Source organism: Musca domestica, unplaced genomic scaffold, assembly GCF_030504385.1.
Source record: "Musca domestica strain aabys unplaced genomic scaffold, Musca_domestica.polishedcontigs.V.1.1 74, whole genome shotgun sequence".
Taxonomy (NCBI): Eukaryota; Metazoa; Arthropoda; class Insecta; order Diptera; family Muscidae; genus Musca; species Musca domestica.
In genome coordinates this window covers 2,225,874-2,247,704 of record NW_026712391.1, presented here as the reverse complement: position 1 = coordinate 2,247,704, position 21,831 = coordinate 2,225,874, and positions in this window count along the sequence as shown.

Sequence of the window (21,831 nt, the reverse complement as noted above, 5' to 3'; positions counted from 1 at the left end):
TTTTAAAGAGGAAAGATAGCATACTTTAAAACGGCCATAACTCCTTAAATATTGACATTTCGGGGTTTTTAGCTATTATTTGTGATCAGTTTTTAAAAGAGGAAAAATAGCATAATTTAAAATGGCCATAACTCATTAAATATTGAAATTTCAGGGTTTTTAGTTATTATTTGTGATAAGTTTTTTAAAGAGGAAAAATAGCATACTTTAAAATGGCCATAACTCCTTAAATATTGACATTTCGTGGCTTTTAGCTATTATTTGTGATCAGTTTTTTAAAGAGGAAAAATAGCATACTTTAAAATGGCCATAACTCCTTAAATATTGACATTTCGGGGTGTTTAGCTATTATTTGTGATCAGTTTTTTAAAGAGGAAAAATAGCATACTTTAAAATGGCCATAACTCCTTAAATATTGACATTTCGGGGTTTTTAGCTATTATTTGTGATCAGTTTTTTAAAGAGGAAAATTATATTTTATTTTAATATGGCCATAACTCCTTAAATATTAAAATTTCGAGGTTTTTAGCTATTATTTGTGATCAGTTTTTTAAAGAGGAAAAATAGCATACTTTAAAATGGCCATAACTCCTTAAATATTGACATTTCGGGGTTTTTAGCTATTTGTTGTGATCAATTTTTTGAAGAGGAGAACAGAATACTTTAAAATGGCCATAACTCCTTAAATATTGACATTTCGGGGTTTTTAGCTATTATTTGTGATCAGTTTTTTACAGAGTAAACATAGCAGAGGAAAATAGCATACTTTAAAACGGCTATAACTCCTTAAATATTGACATTTCGGGGTTTTTAGCTATTATTTGTGATCAGTTTTTTAAGGAGGAAAAATAGCATACTTTAAAACGGTCATAACTCCTTAAATATTGACATTTCGGGGTTTTCAGCTATAATTTGTGATCAGTTTTTTAAAGAGGAAAAATAGCATACTTTAAAACGGCCATAACTCCTTAAATATTGACATTTCGGGGTTTTTAGCTATTATTTGTGATCAGTTTTTTAAAGAGGAAAAATAGCTACTTTAAAATGGCCATAACTCCTTAAATATTGACATTTGGGGGTTTTTAGCTATGTTTTATTTATATTTTTGAATATATGGTCTTTTCCGGAACCTTTAAGAATCTACTTATTTTGCAATTTTTTCGATATTATAAAGGGAAAATCGGTTATCGTAGTAAAAATTTGTACATTCTTGCAGTTTTGAAATAGTCCAATTATTTTGGTCTGAATTAAGGACTGATATTTTTTTAGGGAATTTTATGGGAGGCCAGGAGTCTCATAAGAATTTGTGTTTAATTATGCTGAAGAACTATGCAAGCTTGTACGATCTAGTCCACTACCACATGGCTAGTATCTAGTCCACAACTCATTTTTTTGTAGTCCATAGGTATTTGATGCAGGGCACCAAAAGCCGAGATAATCTCTTTCAGGTGCGGTTTCTGAATGAAAATGAGAAGGACACAAACTTAAACTGCCCAAAATAAGAAGGAGACATTTGTGTCACATGGGTTCATCCTATCCTTACTCGAAATTTTACGTCAATCTGTAGGATTGCCACATATTCTTAAAAAATATATTCCGATTTTCATGTAACTACTGCCAATCAAAATTTTGCGGAGGATTTAACAGTACATTTTTCGGACCAAAATTAGCCTCTCATAAATAATACAATTTTGCCAATGGACATCCTTTTATAATAAATACATTTTCCAAATATTTTCAACACACAAAAAGCGGAAACCAAAATATCCTGTAGTCCTTAATTTCCAATTTCCTTGAACTATTTAATGCTCCGCTCCGCTGCTTATTTTTCATGTATAAAAAAAGGGATTGGGAACAATAGTATTGTTGATTTGAATTCAAATCCAATAACAATTTCATTCTTATTTTATGGCATTTCACACAAAAAAGGAAATATATAACATCAGGGGAGGGGAAAGGAGAACGACAAAATAAGGCCACAAGAAATGAAATACTCCTCGGCGAACAAGTGTAATAAACCACAAGAAGTAAAGGAAAACACCCGTTCTGCCTAAGCGGCTGTGTTAACATTATCATAATCCTGGGCTAAAGAATTGAATTACAAAACGGAAGTGTTTTAACAACATCTTGCCCTAAACCCTTTTTTGGCTTTGTTCTCTCTTGCATAAGCCAGGCCAATACATAGAGAGGTCTTCGGGCTGTTTTATGTTAAATTTCATTTCCATATGTTTTTTTCTTTTTTGCATTGTATTTTTTTGTATTTGTATATGTGAACACTTCCATTACTACGGATTCTATACAATTGACAGCGGTTAAGTTGGAGATTTGGAATGTAATGCCAAAGAGCATGACACTAACCCCGACTGTCTTGCAATTTAGCATCAGGAGTGGAAAAAAGCGAGTAGAATAAAACTATTGTGTGTTAAGTGTGGGAGTGGGACATGATGCCTTTTCTTGTTAAATATTTATTTTGCCAAAATGATAGTCAAGCCAAGTAAATACAAAATTTTTTTTCTCATTACTCCATTGTTTAAGTGTTCAAAACTGAAGCAAAATGCTTCCATCCATAAGAATGAAAAGCGTTGTACTTTATGTAAGAAAGAGTAGTGCAAATTTGTATATGATCTGTAATATATGCAATTTTTTAAATTAATCTTCAGGAAGGTGGGTACATTTTAGAAATAACAAATAAACACAACTAAGTTAAAATCCATTTCAAACTGTAATTAAAAAATTAAAAAAAAATTATTTTTGTCTATCATAATGTAATGGTATATAAAAATTGTATATGAAGTGTTTAGAAAATTCCCAAAATCGTTGATAATACTTAAAATTCCTAAATACCGAAGCCAACAGCACAAAGTAAATATATACAGGGTGAGATAAAAAAACTGCCACCAACTTCAGACTGATGTCATTTCTAAGCCACTAGTCCAACAGCTGTTAAAATTATTCCAGTGACAGCTTATTACATTGTTTACAAACGTCCAAAAGCACTTTGGTGAGAATTTCCCTGAAAAAAAAAGTTATTCGTGATGGCATTCAAGCGTGATTGTGTGATTTCTTTATATTTGGCAGGAAAACCACAAGTGACTATCATTAGAGCACTCCAGCATTTAAATGTGAATAAATCTTTTGCGTCTCGTACCATCGCTCGTTACCGTGATACTGGTAGCGTAGCCCAACGTCAAGGAAGTGGACGTAAGAAAACAGCTACATCAGCAGAAATGGTTCGAAAAGTAAGGAAGCGATTTGATCGAAACCCGCGTCACAGTGGCCGAAAAATGGTTCGTAAGCTGAACATATCGCAATATTTCATTCGGCAAATATTGAAAAATGAGCTCCGGGTAAAGCCATTAAAATTTCAAAAAGTGCAGGAACTTACACTGCAACATAATGAAAATATACTCAACAGAGTTGCTTCGCTTGGCCGAAAGTGGTGAACTGCCGAATTTGGTTTTCCCCGATGAAAAAACATTCGTTGTCCAGCAGTTTGTAAACAAACAAAATGATTGTGTTTACTTGCCAAAGAAGTCACCTTCGGTTGGTTACCAGAACTCAAGCGCCGGCCATGGAGATGGTAGGGGCCCCCATAACAGCGGATGGTCGCTCACCGCTCGTATTAATCGACCGTGGTATCAGAATAAATACCGACTATTATCGCGAAACAGAGGTTCCTCGCTTCATTTCCGGCGCACAATGGCCACCAAAATCTCCGGATACCAGTCCATTGGGCTATTGTGTTTGGAGTATTTTGGAATGCAAGGTTGGTACTAAAAAATACCAAAGGGTCAATCACCTCAAGCAAGCGCTTTGCCGGCAGTGGGCCACAGGTGACCAATTCGAACAAATCTAAACATATTCTAAAATTTGATGCTATTTCCGACATTTTTTGCTTTCATTCAATAAAATTAAAAAAAACACTAAAGAAAGTCTTTAAGTCGGGCGGGGCCGACTTTATGATACCCTACACCGCTTTGCTAATTTAGTAGAGCTCCGCATAACAATTCAAAGTTTTTATGAGAGAATTCAATCATACCCGCTATGATTATAATTGTAATTTAGTTCAAAGGACTAAATATGCCGAAGCATTTGTATCTTTTAAATTCGGACTAGTATTGCCCATTTGGTACACAATTAATTTGAAATCGGATAAAGATATATATTTGAGCTATATCCAAATCGGAACCGATCTGCATAAAATTTTGAAATGATATTTCTGAGCTGTATTTGATACATTTCCCTGAATATACGGAGTGCATATTACGGTTGTGGGTAACAAATATAACAAATTGGATAGACAGTATATATGGGAGCTATAGCTATATCTGAACCGATCTTCACCAATTTTGACATACTAGCTTCTAGACAAAATTCGGTCCTAAATGACAAATGCCATCCCATTTGGACAAATATTAGACGTTTGGTGCACAATATTGGCATACTTATTTTCAGGCTTTCAGACTGCTGTAATTTCCATACTATTCGGGCTGATATTACACGTTTGGTGCACAATGAAAGGCAAATCGGACGAAGATATATATGGGAGTTATATCTAAATTTTGGCCGATTATCTCCAATTTCAATAGGGTTCGTCCTTGGTCCTACAAATGATTTGTGCAAAGTTTCATCTGGATAGGGCAATAATTGCGAACTGTACTTTGTTTACAAAAATACATGGACAGACGGACGGACGGACGTACAGACGGGCAGAAGGACAGGCGGACATGCATAAATCGATTTAGAAGGTGATTCTATGCAGATCATCAAAAGGAACTATGGGTCTATCTCGTTTCCTTTTGCCTGTTACAAACAAATGCACGAAGACATAATACCCTGACCACCTTGTGGGGTAGGGTTTAGAGTGCTTCCCCGGGGTTATCAAAAATTGTAAATCGAAATGTTGAGATGTGCGAAGTTTAGAGATTTGAGCTCTTGACCAAATTCTAATATAAATATTGCAATATTCTGATATTTATTCCGCATAAAATTCGATGACGATTTCGCGATGTCCGTCCGTCTGTGGAAATTACTCTAGCATCCAAACGAAATGAAGTAGGTTGATAAAATTTTACTCAAATGTTTATTATGTCTTCGGGACTTTTGGTATAGAGATGAGCTGTTTTGTTATACCCCCCATATAATGGTATCTACCTATTTTCAGTATTTTGATGATTTTAGCTATATTATTCACCGGAATTGTTTCAAATGTGGTATTTGAAGTTAGTAATAGATAATACATCTTCATCTCCATAAACAGATTTTCTTTTGAGCGGTATTTTTGGGCTATTTTCTTTTTTGAACATTTTCAAGTTCCTTTCGAATGGTGGAGGGTATGAAATTCAGTCTTAGGTTTTTAAAATATTGTTACTTATTATAACATCGACTCTATGTGTCCTAAAACGGATTTCATTAAAAAACCTTGGGTCTAAAATCGTAATTACGATTAGTTAATTTTTTGTCGCAACGTTTTACACTCTTTAGTCTTAAGAATGGTGGTTACAAATTAGGGTACAATGTCAGGGACAAAACCGTTTTCCAATATAATTATTCATAGACCTTTTAAAAAGGGCAAAGTCAACAATGTTTAGCCAATTTACATATTGTAGTAATCTTGTTAGGCAAACATGCGAATCTATTGTTACATCTAATCTGATCTATCTTTAATGCTATAAAAACTAGGAGCATTGACCCCTTCGAATAAGTAACAAATTCAATTTCCAAAAAAGGTTTACGATCCTACAATTTCCCCTCTAGAATTAAATTTGTGTATATTCCCCTTTTTTAACCTCCCAACTCCCCTCCTTTTGTTTGGTAATTAAACACAATCCAATTATTTGTACATTATCAACTAATTAGCCATAAATTGAAATTGAATTAAAGAGACAAATACTTTAAGTGGCTTGTGGTTGGTATGCGTCAGTGTGTTTGTTTGTTTGTGTCTATCTCTCTCTCTCGGCCAAATCGAGTTAAGTGTATTTTAACGAGGTTCTGGTTGGCATCAAATGTTATAATCAATGATTGTTGCCGCTGCTGCTGTTGATGGTTTTGTAATTATTATTTCCCACAGGGCTCATTTATTCCAAAAATCAAATGTTTGATACGATTGCAATAGCGGCAACCGGTGTTTGGTGTATGGTAAATCTAGCTCACTCAGCAACAGGGATACAAATTGTATAGACGTGACATTTGGTATTTCACACAAGTTATGAATTTTTTGGATATATATATAGATAAAGTTTTATGAAGAGGCGTTAAACAAAATTCTAACAAAAAACTTAATGAAAATAATTAAAGTAATGTATTTTAATTTGGGAGCTATGAATAATTTATTATGAAATTATTTTATTAAATTATTGTTTATCAAATGAAACGAGCTATTTTTCAAAAACATTTTATAGAACATGGGGACATATACATTTACTTATGTATTCCTTTTTTCAGGTCAGCTATTAAAGGAACAACTAAGTTGTAAGTAGAGTAGCTTTTATGAAAACTTTGCGTATGAGTGTTGAGAAATATATGAAATTTATGAAATCACTCATACATTTAGGAACTGGTGTACTGAAGTATAAACTAGATTGCCATTAGTTTATACTTCAGTACACTAGTTCCTAAACGTATGTGTGATTTCATAAATGTCATATATTTCTCATCACTCATACGCAAAATTTTCATACAAGCGACCGGAGCCCTCAGAACAAGATTAGGAACCAGTTCGTTCGATCGAACTAGCTTGGCACAACTCTAGTTGTAAGTAAACAAACTTCTTCGTCAACACTATAGTAAGTAAACGAATTTCTTATTGGAAACTCAATTCATTGTCAGCGAATTATTTTTTCCCATTTCCCCGACAATTGCTTCTATAAATACCTATTTCTCCCCAATAATTACACATATTCGGCTATTTTAGTTTTTGAGTAAGCTTTCAAACAATAATGCCAACTCACAAACTTGAGCCCCCAAAAAACCACAACTGCAATTATTTTCGACAATATCTGTAACAATATACGCACATAATTTTGTCGGCATGGAGTTGGCTAATTCTGTCCCACTTAATAATCACAGTTACTTTCTCGGTCACGGCGTATTGTTTGGGCAGGCAATCGTTTTATAGGAGCAATGACCGTTACTACACACCAAGCTACAACAGTAATAGTCATATGTGTATGGATACCGCAATTCGAGGGGAAATCTGTGAATTAGGAAACAGATTTTTGGCAGTTCTGCATTTGTTGTTTATGACATAAAAACAAGTAAAAACTGAAAGTTCGGCCAGGTCGATATTTTAAATACCTTCCACCATTTGGAACGAATTTGGCAATTCTTAAAAACAACAAAATCCATTAAAAATTCTGCAAAAATCTTAAAAATACTGAGTGTAGCTGTTATATTGGGTCTAGACGACATGGCAATATTCCAATACGAAACTTAAAAAAAAAATATATATATACATATATATATATATATATATATATATATATATATATATATATATATATATATATATATATATATATATATATATATATATATATATATATTATATATATATATATATATATATATATATATATATATATATATATATATATATATATATATATATATATATATATATATATATATATATATATATATATATCGGTGAATAATGTAGCTAAAATCATTAAAATACCGAATATCTGGAGGAACCGTTATATAAGGGCTATACGAAGTCGCTGACCTGCACAGACAATTTTCTGTCTTAGGTTGTAGTATCCATTACGAACTTCAAATACCAAATTTGAACAATTCCGGTGAATAATGTCGCTAAAGTCATCAACACCGAATATAGGGAGGTAAAGTTATATGGGATCCAAAACGTGGACCTACATGGCCCATTTTTAATACCAAAAGTCCTGCAGACATAATATACATTTGAGTACAATTTCATCAATCTACTTCATTTCGTTCGGAAGCTAGAGTGATTTTCAAAGGCGGAAGAAAACAGCAACTGAAGTGGTTCGAAAAGTAAAGAAACGACTTGATCGAAACCCGCGTCGCAGTGGCCGAAATATGTCTCGTGAGCAGAACATATCGCAATTTTCCATTCGGCAAATATTGAAAAATGGGCTCGGGGTAAAGCCATTGAAATTCCAAAAAGTGCAAGAATTTACACCGCAACAGAAACAAAATAGACTCAAAAGAGCTTCGGTTGGCCAGCAGAACTCAAGCGCCGGCCATTGTGATGGTGTGGGCCTCAATAACAGCCGATGGTCGCTCTCCGTTGGTATTAATCGACCATGGCATCAGAATAAATGCCGAATATTATTGCGAAAATATTCTGGGAGGGTGTATTAAAGCCTTGGGCACGCAAAAATTTTGGCCGCAGACATTGGGCATTCCAACAGGGCTCAGCACCATCGCATTCAGAGCGCGCCACCCAAGAATGGTTACAAAATTAGGTTCCTCGCTTCATTTGCAACGCACAATGGTCACTAAAATCTCCGGATACCAATCCGTTGGACTATTGTATCTGGAGTATTTTGGAAAGCAAAGCTTGCACTAAAAAATACCAAAGTGTCTATCACCTCAAGCAAGCGCTTAGCCGGGAATGGGCCAAAATACCGCAGAGCCACATTCGGGCGGCGTGTGACGGTTTCATTTGCCGTTTGAAGGCCATAATTTCTGCCAAAGGTGACCAATTCGAACAAATCAAAACTTGTTCTAAAATTGTATGCTATTTCCGACATTTTTTGCTTTCATTCAATAAAATTTACAAAAAAGGTAAAAATCATGGTGTTTGACTTTGTTGCAGTTTTTTATTTCCCCCTGTGTATGTTTCATACTATTTGGTGCTTAAGTCCCTCTCATTCGTAATATGCATTCAACAACCATGATATTTGGTACCAGATATTTTATACAGCTCGGAAATACCTTTACCAAATTTTATCGAGAACGGCTAAGATTTGGATATAGCTCTCATATGTATATCCTTAATCCGATTTTAAGTTTATTGTGCAATAATGGCTAATATCAGCCCAAATGAAGTGAATTTCGGGACGTACGTTTCCATTTTGTGGAACTCGGACCTGATACATATTTATACCCTACACCACATAGTGGTAAGGGTATTATGTCTTTGTCCATTTGTTTGTAACATGGAGAAGGAAGCGAGAAAGACCCATAGCTACTTTTGAGGATCTCCATAGAATCACTTTCTGAGTTGATTTATGCATGTCAGTCCGTCTGTCCGTCCGTCCGTCTGTCCATGTATTCTTGTGAACAAAATGCATGTCACATTTTTTACCCGATCCAGATGAAATTTTGCACAAATCATTTGTTTGGCCCAAGGTCGAACCCTATTGAAATTGGAGATAATCGGTCAAAATTTAGATATAGCTCTCTTAGATATCTTCGTCCGATTTGCCTTTTATTGTGCACCGACTTTAAGACTTTCTTTACTGGTTTAAAAATAATTTTATGTTCTGTCCACTGGAAATGCAGAGGTTAGAGTAACTGAGGGTGTTTATGTGTCAATAAATCGTTATTTTTTCATTTTTTTCACATTCGAGCGGACGAGGAATTGCAATTCTACGTTTTATATTCGAATCTGATCAAAGTATAATATAATATGACGATGTACAAAATGTTAATCAAATCGAGAACTTCCGAATCGTAATAAACTAGAGTTGTTAAATATTTCAACTTCTACCTGAAAATTTAAATCCCGCCCCCGCCAATTTAACTTTAATTAAACAAACCCAATTCCTGTTGCAAATTTTGTGCTATGGCCATTTCAACAAATTACATTTAGCCAGACGATAAATTTAAACGTTTGTGACATTGTGCTCACATTTACGGTAATGAAATTATAAAATAAAATAAAATATTATTTAGTTGTTAGGCTCTTTTTCCCCTGTTTTTTTTTTTTTTTTTTTTTTTGAATAAATATTAAATGAAATTGTCGTTGCATTAAAGCGGTGTTTCGACATTGCCGTTGTGGCAGCGGCAGTATTGAATAAACAAACTGTCATTGTTGCGGATGCACTTATGTTGGTAATGAATTTAGACACAATTCAATTTGCATGCAGTTTTCCTCGTTGACACGTCATCCAACCAATACAAATGCAATGGCAATGGCCATAAAAATAATACCAAAACAAGGACAAAAGGAATATTGGAATAAATTGTTATTGCAAAATGCTGTTCAAGAGCAATCATTTAGAAAAATACAAGTAATAAAATTACTGCATTTGTTTTTTGTTTGGTTGTTTGTGCATTTATTTGGTTAAACAAATTCGACCGCATCGATATTTCAAAACACAATATTCCAACAATTAGTGGGTATTTAAACCATATATGACTAAATATTGAAATGTCAAATGTTTTCAAAATATATTATGGTTTTAATTTTGATAAAACAAACCAAACCGGAATATGAATGTAGGTTTAATAAAATTGGAAATATCACATATTAAAAACCATTAAAATATTAAAACAGTATTATAATAATTATTCGTAGCAATTGTAGTTGATTAAAATTAAAATGAATTACTCCATGGCCAATGTGGGTCAACAAGGGTATTGTAGATAGGAATGTAGAAGCCAGATTGTAGCAAAAACAAGTTGAAAAGTATCAGTCGGTTTGCCGACAGATCTGTACACTCTACCAATATTCGATTATATAAATATATTTTGATTTCTGCTATGATTTTTCATATTGTTGACCGAAAAATTGGCCAATATTATCCATTTCGTATCGGACCAAAATAAATATGAACTAAATATTGCGACGTGTCTGGTTTGGACTATATTGCCTTCTTCCTTTACGATATATCAGATATGTGATAATTTTAAGAAAATGTTAAAATGTGCCTGAGGTGTCAGATACAGTCGACCGACGCATTAAATTTTCATACTACATTTATTACAGATAACAATATTGGTATGGGCAAAATTACAAGAAAATCGAACATATATACCCAATTTTATGCGAAATCATAAATTCCACATTCATCTCAAGTTTCTGGTTAAGAGAACTATTTAGATATAGCGAGCTGTAAAGAATTGCCGATTTGTTTCGCAAGTTATGACAGATAAAAGTATTGAAAATTGTTATCAGAAGGGGTTGGTAGATATATATCATCTTTACAAGGGGTTTCGCAGATGTATATCATCTTAGCAAAAATATTCATATGCGTCAAATTTGAAGGGAATTGGATGCTTATTCTGCTTTCTTTGTTTTTCAAATTCTTGAACCCTATGTGGGAGAGGTACCAGAATAAATGATCCGATCTTTACCATCTTTATAACGGATTTGGTATTGATGTGGACATTGAGATGTAGCAAGTCTTAATGGAATCGGATGTTAATTACGCATTTTATGAGGTTCATGGTGATTCAAAATTTGGACCCTTTGCTTGGGGAGGTACCAGAAGGAATGGAGCGATATATCCCAGCTTCACAGCAGATCTTGTTTTAGTAGTTATAATGAGATGTGTGAAATATGAAGAAAACCGGATGCTTATTTCGCATTTTAAAATCGTTTTGGTTATTCAAAACTTTGACCTTTTGTTGGTGAGGTACCAGAAGAAATGATCCGATCTCTACAGATCTAATGTTAATGAAAATTTTGACATGTACGAAGTCTGAATGGAATCTGATGTTAATTTCGCCTTTAAGAGGTTCATGGATATTAAAAATGTTGACCCTTTGTGGGGGAGGTGCCCGAAATAGCGGACAGATACATTCCATTTCCACAGTAAATCTTTTGTTAGTAGGAAAAATGGGGTGTGTGAAATATGAAGAGAACCGGATGCCTATTTCGAATTTTATGATTGTTTTGATTTTTCAAAACTTTGACCCTTTGTGAGGGAGGTGCCAGAAGGAATGGTCCGATCTCTACCATCTTTAAAACAGATCTTGTGTTGATGGAAATATTTAGCTATACCACGACTGAATGGAATCTAATGATAATATCGCCTTTATGAGGTTCATCGATACTCTACAAATTTTGATCCTTTGTGGGGAGGTACCAGAAGGAGTGGCCTGATTTATTCAATCTTAACACCAGTCCTTGGGTTAATATACAAATTGGGATGTGTGAATTTGAAGACAATCGGACTCTTACATCACATTTTATGAGAGTTGTAATTATTCAAAATGTTAACCAGTTGATGGGGGAGGTACTTGATGGAGTGTACGGGTATTGTCCATTTTCACACCTGACCTAGCACTGACGCACATATTAGGATTGGCAAAGTTGGAGCAAAATCGGATCATCCTTCTTTCCTCTTTCTTTGCAGCAAAATATTTTTTTGAAAATTTGGACTTTTCGTGGGGGAAGTACCAGAAGGAGTGGTCCGATTTCCGAACTCGATCTAAGTTTGATAATAATAGTACCAAGTTGGGACAAAATCGGATACTCTCAACGAGAGTTATCGAACGCACCAGCCAGACAAACGGACGGACATCGCTAGATCAACTCAAAATGTCCTGAAAAGAAAGCGACCTAAATCTAAAATTTTGTTGCGATGAGGCAAGTTTCGGCCGTATCAAATGATATATAACCTCTGTAGCCATATGGCTGAGAGTACAATAAGTACGTCGAAATTGTTATCAGTTGAAATGAAAACAAGTAAAAAAGCTGAAAGTTCGGCCGGGCGGAACTTTGAATACCCTTCATCATTTAGAAAGAATTTGGCCATTTTCAAAAAAATAAAATCCGTTAAAAATTCTGTTAAAATCTTTAAAATACCAAAAGTTGCCGTTATATTAGGGCCTATACGACAACGTGGACCAGCATAGGCAACTTTTGTTATAAGCCATTACAATATTCAAATGCGAAACTTGCAAAAAAATCGGAGAATAATGTAGCTAAAATCATCAAAATACCGAATATGGGGAGGTACCATTATATGGGGGCTATACCAAAACGTGGACCTGCACAGAAAATTTTCTGTCATAGTCTGTAGTATCTATTATGAACTACAAACACCAAATTTGTAGTATCTATTACGTACTTCAAATACCAAATTTGAAACAATTTCGGTGAATAATGTCGCTAAATTCCTCAAAATACCGAATATTGGGAGGTGTCGTTATATGGGGTATCATATAGTCTGCTACGACTATCTTTTGTCCCTTATTATACAAAACATCTAACATATCAAAACATATTTTTAAACATAATAGAAAAAAGTCTAAAGTGACCGCTTTCTGCAAGAACACACATAAAATCTAATCTCTCTCTCTCTCGCATTTAACACAACAAATGTTTTCATGGTATTAGTATAAATTTAATTAATATAAAATTTACACAAACCTCTTTCAGCAAATATATAAATTTTATAAAAAAAAAACAACCTTTTCTCTTTCCCACTCGAAAAAACTTTTCAATAGTAACAAAAGTTTACATTGGATTTAAGCCTTTGGCCAAAAAACCCCGTCTAGTTAATCCCTGCTGTACAAAATGATACTCTGCACAAAAAAAGGTAAAATTTTGTGTAACACCTTCAAATAAAAAAAGTGAAACAAAAACGACCGGAGCTTGTATTAGCCTTTGTAGCTTGTGTGTCAGTCTGCTTAAGAGAAAATCCCTAAAATAGTTAAATAGTTTTTGCTTACAAAACCACATAAAAGTGTTGGGGGAGTGGGCTTTTTAAGCCTTCGAGGGTTGTGGTGTTGCATTTGAGCGATTTTTCAAAATTTTATAAAAAGTTAAATTATAAAAGTTAATAATATAAATGTTGTGTTCTTTCTGGGGGTTTGGGCTGAATTCCAGTGTCTTTAAAAGTCTCGGATTTTTTTTCTGGATGTAGGTATTATTACCCTAATTCATTGAAGTATTTTTATTTTTTTGCTGTGGATAATATATGTATAATTTGAATGCTTAAATACATATCCAACAAGTGGCCACATGTTGATGATGTTATTTGAAACGGTTCGGGAGATCAAAACTATCGATTTTTGTACCAAGATTAAAAAAAAATCCACAAAAGGGGAAAAAAGATAAAAAAAAATTCAGATTACAGCTGACACTATAACCTCTGCAAAATTCTACAAAATGTGTAATTATTTTTCTAGGATCCAGAGTTAATGGACTTTGAAACTAGACAACTTGATTCTTTTCAGTATATTAAAATTATGTATAAAAACCTTAACTTCACGTAGACTTTATAGATAGGAGAAGCCCCGGCCGAAGCCCGGCTACATGCCTGCCCACGTTTTCGTATAACCCCATATAACGGTACCTCTTAATATTCGGTATTTTAGTAATTCTAGTGACATTATAGACCGGAATTGTTTCAAATTTTGTATTTGAAGTAAGTAATGAGTACTACAACCCATGACGGAAATTTACCTATGCAGGTCCATTCGCATTCGTTTAGGCCATAATTAATGGTACCTCCCTTTATTCGATATTTTGATAATATTAGCGACGTTATTAACTGGAATTGTTACAAATTTAGTATGTGAAGTTTGGAATTGACTTTTGACTATGAAAAAAAAGATTGTGCAGGTCCGCGACTTCGTATAGCCCCAATACAACTGTTTTAACTTAAAAGGTATTTTAACCACACAATGTTGAGGGTATTATATCATTGTGTATTCGTTTTTAACATGGAGAAGGAACCGAGATAGACCCATAGTTACTTTTGAGGATATTCATGGAATCACTTTCTGAGCCAATTTATGTATGTCAGTCCGTCCGCCGTCTGTGCTGTGAACAAAATTCAAGTCGCATTTGTTATCCGATTGAGATGAAATTTTGCAAACAATATTTGTTTTGCCCAAGGACGAACCCTATTGGAATTGGTGAGAATCAGTTAAAATTTAGATATAGCTCTCATATATACCTTCAACCGATTTCGGATTAATTGTGTACCAAATGGTCAATATCAGCCCAAATGAAGAATTGAGTCTAGAAGCCAGTACATCGTATTTGGTGAAAATCGGTGCAGATATAGCTATAGCTCCCATATATATGTATCTTCCGCTTTGGTGTTTAAGTCCCTCACATGCGCAATATGCACTCCAAAACAGAGATGGGCATAATGCACTGTACTTTTAGTGCACTAATAATTTCACTATCACTGTTCATTTAGTGGTAGTGCAATTTTTAATTCCACTACCACTTAAGGTTTAGTGGTAGTGAAAAATAAATTGCACTACCACTAACCCTTTAGTGATATTAAAAAAAATTGCACTACCACTAAATTTTAGTGGTAGCGCAGAAGCAAGTACTTCAAATGTTGGTGAAAATCGGTTCAGATATAGATATAGCTCCCATATATATGTTTCATCCGATTCGGCCCGGCTGAACTTAGAGCCATTTTTACTTACTTTTTAAGTAAAGTTGACATCACTGGCAAAAAAATTCCAAACAGTGTGTATCAGTTACACTTTCAAACAAAAAACCTTCACAAAAGCCAACACCACCTTCTCATACAAACATTTGCTTTTGTAACTGAAATTGCTGTGTGTATTTTTTTATGACCTCCAGGTGTGATGGAACACTGGCAGTCGGCATAGATGTTAACTAGGGATTACTGATGGATTTTGAGGCACATACGTTTTTTAAGTGTTTAAATGACGAAAGGGTTAATGTCTTGCTTTATTCGCACGCATATAGTGCGACTATGCAAAAGCCCAGCCTTATCCCACCACTACACACATTGCACATAGGTGCAAAATTTCAAGATTCCAGCATCAGCTATTTCGAATGGGGGTTGATAAATCAGTCACTTATCACTCTAATCTTTCATATGTATGTACAGGGTGAGATAAAAAAACTGCAATCGACTTCAGACTGCTGTCATTTCTAAGCCATTCGTCCGACAGCTGTTAAAATTATTCCAGTGACAGCTCATAATATTGTTTACAAGCGTACAATAGCATTTTGGTAAAAATTTTCCAGAAAAAAAGTTATTCGTGATGGAATTCAATCGTGATGGTGCGATTTCTTTATATTTTTCGTTAGAGCACTCCAGAATTTAAATGTCAATAAATCTTTTGTGTCTGGTACCATCGCTCGTTACCGTGATACTGGTAGCGTAGCTCTATGACCAGGAAGTGGACGGAAGAAAACAGCAGATGGTTCGAAATTTAAAAAAAGCGACTTGATCGAAACCCGCGTCGGAGTGGCCGAAAAATGGCTCGTGAACTGATCATATCGCAATATTCCATTCAGCAAATATTGAAAAATGAGCTCGGAGCAAAGCCATTGAAATTCCAAGAAGTGCAAGAACTTACACCACGACAGAAAGAAAATAGACTCAAAAGAGCTAAAGAGTTGCTTCGATTGGCCGAAAGTGGTGAACTGCTGAATTTGGGTTTCTCCGTCCCCGATGAGAAAACATTCATTATCCAGCAGTTCGCAAACAAATAAAATGATCGTGTTTACTTGCTAAAGAGGTTAGCTGAAAATGTGCAACTTCGGTTGGCCACCAGAACTCAAGCGTCGGTCATGGTGATTGTGTGGGTCGCCATAACAACCGATGGTGTCTCTTAATAGACCGTGGCATAAGAATAAATGCCAATACTATCGCGAAAATATTCTAGAGGATGTATTAAAGCCTTGGGCAAACAAACATTTTGGTCGCAGACCTTGGACAAGAATCGCACTGAGCACGCGCCACTTTAAAATGGTTATAAAATGAGTTTCTTCACTTCATTTCCAGCGCACAATGACCACCAAAATCTCCGGGTACCAATCCTTTGGACTATTGTGTCTTGAGTATTTTGGAAAGCAAGGTTGGTACTAAAAAATACCAAAGTGTCGATCACCTCAAGCAAGCTCCTCGCCGGGAATGAGTCAAAAAACCGCAGAGCAACATTCAGGCAGCTTGTGACGGTTTCGTTGGCCGTTTGAAGGCCATAATTCGTGTCAAAGGTGACCAATTCGAACAAATCTAAACTTATTCTAAAATTTGATGTTTTTTCCGAAATTTAAAAAAAAATAAAAATTATGTCGTTTGACTTTTTTGCAGTTTTTATATCTCACCCTGAATAATTGGTGAGGTATGAGTGTGATTTTCATAGATTCAACCTACCTACCTATCACAACTTCTGAAATGTCATATAACCTTTGCAAGAAAAGTTAACATGGTCTAATGTTAAATCAATTAGTTTCTATTTATACAATTAATGGCAATAAGACCTGATTTATTTTAATTAGTGAGAAATATTTTCATACAACTGGTACCTATCACCCGTATATGTAGATCGCTTCGATAAAACTTTCTTCCCTTTTTATTAATTTATGATAAACACTTTGTCACGTAGTTTACTAAACATGTGTTTAACATCGGCTGACAGTGGCATACCACTGTTTGTGTGTTTATTCATAGGTTTTAACACACAATTGCCACAAAATGTTATAATTTAGTTGAGGAAATTTTCGGCGAAATTGCTCTTCAATACGACAAACTGTAATTATGTATTACAAGTGACTTTGTTGGTAGTTTGAAAAGTCTGGTCTTAAATATTGAATATAAGAAAATGACTTCAATTTGGAAGAAAGACATTATAGCGAAGAAGGAGGAAAAGGATCATTACAGACATTCCCTTCAGTTTAATATTTTAACACAAATAAACAGCTTCTTTATGTCACTCCAGAGCCGCCCCATGGCAAATTGCAAACAATTAGTAGCTAAAATTTATGATAAAACTGTCTGGTCGCAACGCTTTGTCACTTTTTTCAACTTCATCTATTTAGTCTATTCAGATGCTCTTCTCAAGCTTTACCACCAACCGGCAGTGAACTCCCGCACAAACTAATTTACAACATCTAGCAACGAAAAACGCTTTCAAACCAACCAACTTCGCGTTTATGAATGGGGGAAAAAGTGCTGACCAACTACTAAATAATAAATGAATAAATATGCTGTTTGGTCGGCGACAACCTCAGCGCATCTGATGGCAAAAGCCAAAGGTGCAATGTTAATGTAATGCATCTGTAAGTATCCTTAAGGCTAATAAAAATAAAATACTTTTTTTTTGCTCATCAGGATGCACTTTGGCTGCAAAATGACAAAGTTGTGAATGGTCAGCAGCAGACAAATGATAAGCCAAACTTATTTGCATTAGAAATGTTTTCTGTGATGAAGGGTAGTTTAAGGGGAAAATATTGTGGGTGAATTTCAAATAATTGCTGAATTTGTCAAATAATGTGACTAAGGCTTTAAAGTTCTTGAAATCCCACACCATGGATTTTTTGTGCCTACATTAATATATTTATATATTTTTATGCCCTCCACCATACTGTTTGTAACCCCTCGAAATATTCATATTAGACCCAATAAAATATATGTATTCTTGACCAGCTTCAAATTCTAAGTCGATTTCTTTCGTTCTGTCTAACCGTCTGTTTGTTGTAATCACGCTTTCTTTGGAACAAATTGTGATAGAAGGTGAGATTTTGCCAGTAGGCAGGTTAAGATCCCCCATATAACGATATCACCCGATATTCGATATTTTAATGTTTAGCGACATTATAGACCGGGATTATCTCAAATTTCGTACTGGAAGCTCATACAGCCTGCAGAATTGTCTATGCAGGACCACGTCTTCATATAGCCCTCATATAACGAATCTGCCGATATTTGATATTTTTATGATTTTCTATTTGAAGTTCGTAATGGGTATGCAGGTGCACGTCTTCGTAAAAACCAAATATAACGATACCTCACGATGTTTGGTATTTTGTTGATATTATTCACCAGAATTGCTTCACGTTAGATGGAATTGTTTCAAATTTTGTATATGAAGAATCGGTACTACAGCCTATGTCAAAAAATGTAGTATGCAGGTCTAGGTCTTCGTATAGCCCCCTATATAATGTTTTTCATTTCAACGATTTTTTCCAAATGGTGGAAGTTATTAAAACTTCTGACGAAGTTCCAAGAAGACCAAGACAGTCCTTTAAAAAATATGTTTAAAAAAATAAGAATTTAGACACTGATTAAAAAATGACAAAAATGGCAAAAATGTATTCCTAGAAAGCTCCATAAAAACATATTTTTAAAAAAGAACCGGAAAGCGCTTAAAATATTGTTTCAAGTTATCGATAGCTTTTGAAAAAAAAAAATTGTGGGAGATATTGCCCATCCTTGAACACGATAAAAGTTTAGTAAAATATTACGATGAACAGGCGGGCAGAAGAACAAACAAGAGACCTAGGTTTTAGAACCTGAGGCGAATGTTGTCCGTATCAAATAATATACAGCCTCCATGGCTATTAGTCTATAGGTGTAATAATTAAAATTGAATTACGTATTATTTGTGGTTTGCTGACATTTTAGCATGGAATGATACTTTCTAATTTGCAACGATTCGGAATTGCAACGACTAGATAAGGGGCGGAAGAATTTATTTTTTTGTATGGCGCCAACTTTATTAAGAGGCCACATTCAAATTAGCTTTATGTATTCAAAATATTTTAATATTTTATAAACATTTCTATCTAACCCAGTTCTAGCTCTAAGATAGCATCGCTAATTTCAATGTGGCCTCTTTTATTTTTTCAAGAAGATGTCTTAATAAATTTTGTGCCATACGAATATATAAATTCTACTCCTACTTATCTATTCGTTGCAATCCCCGGGCAGACTATTAAATTTCAAAACTTGTCTAAAATAATAATTTATTACACAATGTGTGCACATTGGAGAGGGAGGGAAAAAATAACTTTGAGTCAAAAAAGGTAGGGTATGTAAATGTGGAAACGAGTATGATATTTAAAACAGCTAGGAGAAGCTTTTAAAAAAATTAATTTACATAAAATATTAATAATTAGCTTCAGCTTCTCAGCTCAGCTTCTTGATAACACACACTACAAAATTTTCTCAAAAATTTTATTTTTTATATCCTCAGACATATGGTTACAGGGGGTATATATCACTTAATACGGCCAAAACTTGCATCATCGAAATAGACCCTAGGTCTCTCTGGACCAAATCCGTTTCAGGACATTTGGCCTCATAGAAAGAGAAAGGACTACTATATTTTGTGCGAACTTTTTAAATCCCAATATTTTTGACTGTGCTACGTCATTTGCGAAAATGGACTATACCGATTTAGTGTGAAGACCTCCTCACAAAGGGTCAAAATTTAAAATAATTAAAAATCCTATAAAATGTGAAATATGAGTCCGACTGTCTTCAAAATCCCAACATTTCTACCAACACAAAATCTGGTGTGAAGACAAAATCTATCGAATCACTCCATCAAATACATCCGCCACAAAGATTCATTTGTCTTCAAATTTCACACATTCCAATATTTTTCTTAACGAAAGGTCTGGTGTGAAGGTAGAACATATCGGTCCACACCTTCAGGTACCTCCCCCACAATCGGTCAACATTTTGATAATTATATCTCTAATAAAGCATTAGATTTCATTCAAATTTCATGTGCCCCAATATTTTTTACCAATGCAAGTTCAGGTGGGAAAATTATGGACATCAGCCTACCTTTCTGTTAGCTCTCCCACAAATGGTTCACGGTTTGGAATACTTATATCTCTCATAATGTGCGAAACATCAGGTTATTCCTAAACAAGTAAAAAAGCAGTAAGTTCGGCCGGCCCGAGCTTTGAATACCCTCCACCATTAGGAACGAATTAGAAAATTTTCAAAAAAAAAAATCCGTTAAAATTTTTGTTAAAATCTTAAAAATATCTAATATCTGAAGGTGCTAATATATGGGGGATATACGATATTGTGGACCTATATAGACAAATACCTTTGAGGGGTTAAAGTGCTCACAAAGAACTCCTTGTGTGGATTTGCAGAAAATATCATTGAAAAATATGGCTAAAATCATAAAAATACCGAATATCGGGGGTACCGTTATATGGGGGATATACGATATCATGGACCTATATAGATAATTCTCTTCCGAGGTATAAAGTACCCACAAAGTACTCGTTGTGTGGATTTTCAGACAACTCCGTTGAAAAATGTGGGTAAAATCATCAAAATTCCGAATATCGGGGGTACCATTATATGGGGGATAAACGATATCGTGGACCTATATAGACAACTCTCTTTCAGGGGGTAAAGTACTCACAAAGAACTCCTTGTGTAGAATTTCAGACAATTCCGTTGAAAAATGTGTTTAAAATCATCAAAATACGGAATATCGAGGGGTTCCGTTATATGGGGGCTATACGATATCGTTGACCTATATAGATAATTATCTTCCAAGGGATAAAGCACCCACAAGGAACTCCTTGTGTAGATCATCAGACAGTTCCGTTGAAAAATGTGGCTAAAATCATCAAAATACCGAATATCGGAGGGTACCGTTATATGGGGGCTATACGATATCGTGCACCCATATAGATAATTCTTTTTCAAGGGATAAAGTACTCATAAGGAACCTCTTGTGGGGATTTTCAGACCATTACATTAGAAAATGTGGCTAAAATCATCAATATACCGAGGTACCGTTATATGGGGGCTATACGATATCGTGGACCGATATAGCCCATCTTCGAACTTGACCTGCCTGAAGACAAAGGAGGGATCTGTGCAAAATTTTAGCTTTCTATCTTAATTCATTTAGACTGTAGCGTGATTACAACAGACGGACGGACATGGCTAAATTGTCTTAGAATTTTACGCTGATCAAGAATATATATACTTTGTTGGGTCTAAAATGATTATTTCGATGAGTTATAAACGGAATGACGAACTTAATATACCCTCCATACTATGCATGGTGGAGGGTATAAAAACGGTTATAGATGTCTGATTTTCTTCAAATTTTGCACATCCACATATTTTTGTCAGTATCACATGAAGTGGACTGCTATGGTCCAATATATGTGGTACATCACGC